This window comes from Platalea leucorodia (assembly GCF_965183815.1).
Source record: "Platalea leucorodia genome assembly, chromosome: 7".
Classification (NCBI taxonomy): Eukaryota; Metazoa; Chordata; class Aves; order Pelecaniformes; family Threskiornithidae; genus Platalea; species Platalea leucorodia.
In genome coordinates this window covers 14,175,130-14,182,107 of record NC_138829.1, presented here as the reverse complement: position 1 = coordinate 14,182,107, position 6,978 = coordinate 14,175,130, and positions in this window count along the sequence as shown.

The following is a 6,978-nucleotide window of genomic DNA, read 5'->3' as shown; positions in this document are numbered from 1 at the left end:
CTTACAAGGTTCATCAAATTTTTCATTGCTAATACAGTGAAACTTACTTTTGAGTCCAGTTTTGGTGGTAGTGGAAAAAACATGGGCAATAATGAAACTACACTTAAGAGCAAGGGAATTTTCATCCGTACATAAGTTAATCTGAACCCTGCAGCTCTAGTCTGAGGTTACTAGGGGAAAGAAAGATGGGGCATTTAATTGTAAAGTATGGATTAGAATTTTGGCAGTATTTTTTTTTATATAAGTTCTTGAACAGGACAATATACTGAAACTTGTATAGTTATAGTTAAATTAAATTCTGTATACAGTTAAATTAGTGTCTATTCTTTTTGGAAGGAAATAAAATGAGTTCAGTCTAGTTCTAATTGACCTTACATTTTTTCTTAAAGAGTATATATAATGGTGTTAGGCCTGCGCAGAAGTTTGCTTTCCTGCGTCATAAAGTGGTACCCATTTTATTGAATTGCAAGGTAAACGGATTCCTTGATGGTGTCAGTACTTCATCCTTGACCATACATTTGAGACTATTTATGTTAAATATTGATTTGAGGATTAACTGGCAACTGAAACTTGTGTTGCCCCTAGTTATATCGCATCTGATTACGGAGAGAGATTGGAAGAATTTTCATCTAGGCCTCAGATCGGTAGCATTCAATACACTCCTGAATGTAAGTAGCAACACTTAGTAGCATGAAAGATCTTGCTTTGTAACTAGTTAATTACATATTGGGTATGAATAAATACTTGCATTGAGCAGCTTCTGTAAGTTATTTAAGCTTTTAAAGTATAATTGGCACATCTTGTTCTTAAAACATCATGCTTAATTGATTCCAGAATTTTCCTTATGGATTTTCAGTGAAGAAATCACAGACTTTGAGAATAGCAACAGAGTTGACTTTGAAACCACCATTGCCAGCCTACTATTGACAAGTTCCTGCATTATACCACCCATTTGTGAGCAAGTTCAGGTAAGGGAGGAGAGTCTGAGGGGTGGGGCAAATGCAGCCAGTGGTTTTAAAGCTGGCAAAAGATTTAAGTGCTTACCCATCATGCCCGTTCTACTGCCCGTTTGATCTTACATTTCATACTGCCTTATGTGGTTCTCCTGCTGTCGAAATGGAAGGAGGCAATTTCTGTAGCTGTGTATCTTTTGGACTCGGACCATTTTTTAAAAGGTAGAACTAACTGACTCTAGACTTTTCCGGCTGTATCTATTTGTGGTCTGCCAGTAGCAGTAGGTCCTGCTTTAAATACAGGACAAACTGAACTTAGATACCTATTACTTCTGGAGATCGTTTGTTTTTCTTGAAAAGGGTGTAGGAGGAGCCCAGGTACAGATTTAAAATGCTAAGTGTATAAATTCTTAGTGAAACAGAACTGAGAACTCCTTCCTCTCTACCAGGACCTCAGCTGAACTTGCACTTGATTTTAGTTACCTTCTTTTTTGAAGAGGTTTGCTGTTGAATTGAGGTGGTGCAATTTGACACTTTTTTCCCCCACAGTGGTCACAAATTGTCAATCAACAAAGCCAAATACTAACCACATTCTAACATAGCTTGTCACCAGTAATGCAGTTTTAAAGGCACACGGTGATCCTTTTCCCCTGCTAACTCCATAGTAAGTAAAAAGCAAAAGAAGCAATAGTACCAGAAAAGGCAAAATTATCAAGGCTTTAAAATGCTTGAAGAAAGCTAATCCCTTCAAAGTGGTAAATGAAGAGGAATGGCAGCGGCGATAAAAGGTGTTTCCACTTGATAATGTGGTTCCTTACTGCTTTGAAGAAATGGAGAAAAATTGGTTTTTTTTTTGTCAGGGCTGCTAGCCAAATCGGCTTAGGAAGTCTAATGAGTCAGGTGGTAGCCGTTACTGGTGTTGGTCGATCCAGTTCTATAATGATGACACTGGAATGATAAGTTTTTCCTCTGTATGGCACCTTTCTTAAGTCTGTGTTACAATGGCTTGAGAAGATGAGGAAAGTAAATAATGTTTGTGTCAGCGTTAAGCTTTGACCTGTTAGTGACTACACTAATGTTCCTGTACTCCTTAAAGCTATGGAGAAATCAGAAGTTCTTCAGAAACTTCAGAACTGGTGGTGGATTTCAAAACTGAGTGTTGGGTGTAAATTTTGCAGGCAGGAATAAAAACAAAAGTTGGACGTGGATCTAGTACAATTATTCGTAGCTGTGTAAATGGAATAGTTAGAAAGCAGCACTTTCTTGGGAAGAGTGAAAAGGTTTCTTGTATCAGCCTGATTTGGCAGTCCCAGGGCAAAAGAATGGGAGAGACTCTGTATTCATTTTGATTATATGAATTGACCTAGTTTCAAGTTGGAAAAAGCTAATAGTGTGAAGATGGCTTTACAGCAATGCCACCTGGATGGCTGCTGGCTTCATTTTATAAAGTAATTTGATCAGTCATCCCTTACTTGCTTTCATTCTCTCTGCCTAAATTAAACCAGCTTAGGCAAGTTTATGCATACTCAAAATCATCCTATATTATTGAGGCAGTTTTGCTTAGAATTTTTTTCAGTCCATTTGTTTCTCTGGAAGTAGTCTGGAGAATATTGAATTTCGTTTTGGAGAAAGCACATCAGATTCTGTAGAAGTGTTCATGTGAATCTTTCAGGTACTGGCTTTCCCTTAATGTAGCAGAAAACCACCACTTTGCTGTAGGCAAATGAGTAAAATCACTTACAGCAACTGTTGTTTAAGCAACTCCAGTTGCAGGTTTTTAAGTCTTCTCTTATTTTTTTGTAACAGAGAAGCTTTAAGATGGGATGCTGGTTGGATACCGTTCTGTCTATTGCCTGTTCAGGTGTGGACATAATATCCCTCTTGTGAGCTGCCATTCTCACCAGGTTCCTGGGTAAACTGGAAACTCTTCAGGAGCAAACCTGAAGTTCTGTAGAAATGTTGGTCAGTTTGGGGAGGGAGAGAAAGAGATGGAGAGTCTGTGGGGTCCTTGCAGGACTTTTGGATGCTTCTCTTGCCACCACTTTTATATTAAGCGTTCTTGTAGGTTTAAGTGTAATTTCTCTTTAATTGGGCTGATACTAGGTAGCATCTATGTCAATGCTCTATTCCAGTCTGTACAGATACTCCTGAATCGTAGTTTGCCAGGAGATGGCAGTGAGTTACCGGTTTGTATGGCATGGCCAGCAGACAGAACAGCCAAGCGCCAGGGTGCCCTGTGAGGTCGGGTGCGTGTAGGGTGCCCTGCGGCGATCAGAAGGCCCTGACAGACCTGGAACGTGCCCGTGTCAAAGAGTGACTTTCCCACACGCCAGTGCGGATGAGTAAGAAGCACAACTCTGTGCTGATTTCTGAGAGCCCCAAGCGTACTTGTGCATTCGTGTAAAGCACCACCAAGGCAATGAAAATAAAGACACTGAAAAAACTGTTGAGTGTGACGTGGATCATATATTTTTAGAGGGCCCATATATCCAATATTAATACCAAGTATCTTTAAAAAGAAATGTGGCTATCTAATCACACGCAGTGTTAATGAATGTGCTTTCAACTGTTAAGTGGCTATTTTGGTTAGCTGATAGACATGTAAAACACCAATGCTTCACTCCAGCAGTGGCTTCCTAAAAAGTCTAAGCTCACCGGAGGCAGTTAGGGCCTCGCCGTTTGACTCTCCTTCGGTGTGTTGCTGCTCGTAACGTCTGCAAGGCTGTGGCAGACTGCAGGACAGATGTTCCATCGGAGAGTCCCGCATTGCCGCTCTTCAGGGAATCAAAGATCTCAAGTAAACTGATTCTCTCTCTGGAGCAGGCCCACAGTAAAGGTGTATTTCAGAGGGCTATTGTTTATGAATAACAGGTGTATTTTTGAGATAAACCATAGAGCAAATGAAGACTGAGGCATAAGATGGACTCCTTGTTAAACAGTGGAAATCCAAAATACACAAAAAACGTTGGTGACTGGGTATGTCCTAAGGTACTTCAGCTAAAGCTCATCTCAGCAATTGGTTGCAAGACAGATCTGTAGAAAACCCTGTCTTGTTAGTGTTTGTGGAATGATTTAAGTGTTCATAAAGTCAGGTGTCCTGAGCTGCAAGATGCTTGTCAAGGACCTCGTTAACGTTGCCAGTTGCAATTTTGGCTTGCAGAGTTTGTGGCTGCCTCACACGTGGGCCATCATCAGCTCATGTTTTGACTTACTTTTCAACATGTTTCTTTTTTCTCAGCAAAACAGAAGATTTGGCCTTTGGACATGGAATCCTTCAGTCTTAACCGGTGCTTTGACTGAACCTCCAATGGATTTATATGAATCCAGTGACTCCCATAGCTTGAAAGGGCATACCGATGTTTATGGTTTGGAAACCGATTGTAAGGAATACTACTATGGCAAGTCTTCAGGTTTTCCTCTTGTGTGGTGGTGATTTTCTTTTTTTTCTTATTCTTTCCTCTTGCATAGGTTAGGGATAGGGAATTTCATCTCAATTTTTTCCAGAGTGTGCAATGAAAGTGTACAGTCTCTCAGTTATGAACTGGCAGGGAAGCAGGTATCTGCCTGGAGGAAATCAAGGGTAAGAAAGAGAGTTATTTTTACATTTACCTCCTTTAATTGCAGTTACAAAGCTTGAACTTTATTACTCGCCTGTTTGAAATTTACCTGTTGTAGATTCTTCCTTAAGTGAAAATACATCAGTACACAAGGAAGAGGGTATGTGGCCTGGTTGATTGCAACACTTGAGTATACCTGATCTATAGCATAAATCTATGATTAAGACAACTAGATCATGTTCTAAAATAAAAAAAAAAAATAATACTAATTTTCTTTCATACCAACTTTAGTCTAGCCAAGTCAAATTACTCTTGCAACAATTCTTCCTATTTTGACATATTTAGCAAACAGTGCAGACCATGAGGTCAAGCTTCATTATTATTTTAGTATTTTATCGATTGACACATGAATATGGTTGAAATTGTACAACTCTATTTTACTGTTAGTAAAAAATGTGGAAGGTTTCTTTCAGTAAGAAAAAGCAGTGATAATGAAGTATAAGTAATAATAGTGAATGATACCAAGAAGCAATTTAACTGTGTTGGATGTAAAGTTTTGTAGACCTGAAGAATGTTTTGTGGACATTAGAACTTGCTTTTCTTCCAATTATATCAATGTATAGGGTGTTATTTTTCACTGCAGACCTTTCCTTGCTTGCTTTCAATTTATTTATTGATGAAACTGTATAGCTTAAAATCGCATTCTAGGTCAAGTCAGTTAAAACTGATAATAAACTGTAAGTAGGCAAGCTTGTACTGTATATCATATGTATTATTGTGCATATTATGTCACTAATATTTTTTCTTCTATTAGTGAGAACCATTTTTGTAATTGGCAAGGACAACACTAGTACAAAGACAGCAAAACAGTTGCACTGGAGGATGAAAGTGGTTTGCTTCCTCGTGATTTCAAAGCTTATCTCCACTAGGTTTGGCCCAGCAAGTTCTCTGGTTCCCTACTGTCTTGCTGTGCCTCCCAGAGCCATATGGTCCCTTAGATCCTTCATCTGTCTCCGTGGCTGTGGTGTTTAATATGGCATGTTGCCTTGGGTAAGCTTCTGTTTTCTCGGGCTGTTTTTCTGGCAGAAGAGGGGTTTAATTGCACCTTCTGCTAATCTAATGATGTTTGGCACACTTTTGAGCTTTAAGTTGTTCTTTAACTACCCACAGATCAAAAGTCTGGCTAACAACAGCTGTTAACACCTGTTTTCCAGCATAATAGTAAATATATTTAATTTCAAAGAACAAACACATCCCTTCTCTGCAAGGTCAACTTTTTATACTTGTGTCTTAGTAACTTTCCCAGTATGCTACCCATCCTGCACCTGCAATGTACAGGTTTTCATCCCTTGAATGTCTTGCTACTTTTCATGTGAACTGTAAAAAAGCTATATGCGGAGGAAAGCAAGGAAGAGAGGCCCCCCCCCCAAAAATATGAATAATGTCATGTTATGGTTGCAGACATGATAAATGAACTGAATTTCACCTCAGTAGTTTTACTCTAATAACTTCTTTAAAACTTGCAAAGGTTGTACCTGGGTGCTTGTTTTCCTCTTGTCCTAATTGAGCGTGTTTGTGGCTACAACCTGTAACACTGGTATGACCCATCCAGTAGCAGGGTGGGTCGTAAGAAAGAGTAGAGCACAGGGACTTGATATGTAGTAGGTGAGTTTTACTTTCAGTGAGTTTTACCTTCTTATTCCCTTCAGCTGTTGGGGTATTAATAGAGCATCTCCTACCCAGTATCTCGAAGCTTGATGATGCTTGTGGGAAGGAGGATCTGGGGAGGCAGAATACAGTTCTGTCTGACTTGGCTAAATTAGCTGACATATCAAAAAAATCTAGCAGCAAGGAACTGAATCCTGTTTATAAAGGGCTGAGGCTGTTGTCTAGCTTGATTTAATAGTTAGGAGTTGCACGGATTTCAAGCCAGTAACATCAGGCTAGGTTGAAAGCTGGCTTTTACCCTCCTCTTAAGCTTGTTGAGTAGCCTCCAGTGTCTACTACTGATATTATTTCTTTTAAGTCCAGATGGATGAATCTCTGGAGAGTATGTTTTAGTAAATACTGCAAGTAAACCATTGTGAAACCCTTTCTGTTTTAATGATGTTACTCTTCTAGGGAGACACTGCTTGCTTATTCCAAGTATTTGTTTCTGTGCCATAGTTCAACGTCGTTGCTCCTGCTGAGCGAACAAAAGGTACTTGACTGGAACTGCCCCTGGTCATGGCTAGTTGAAGCGGTGGCCTCTCCCTTTCCTGATCTAGCAAACTGAGGCTTGACAGGGCTTCTTTCGGTCATGCGTATCTACCCTTTAAGAAGCTGAAGAAGTGGAGCCAGTACCTGAAATAACCTCTCACCAGCAATGAGAGGTCTTTTTCATAGTTCATAATACACATTGTCCTGCTCTTCCTGCTTTTTATTTGGAATGTTGATGTTCTTTGGACTAGTTGCATTGTCTAGAAACA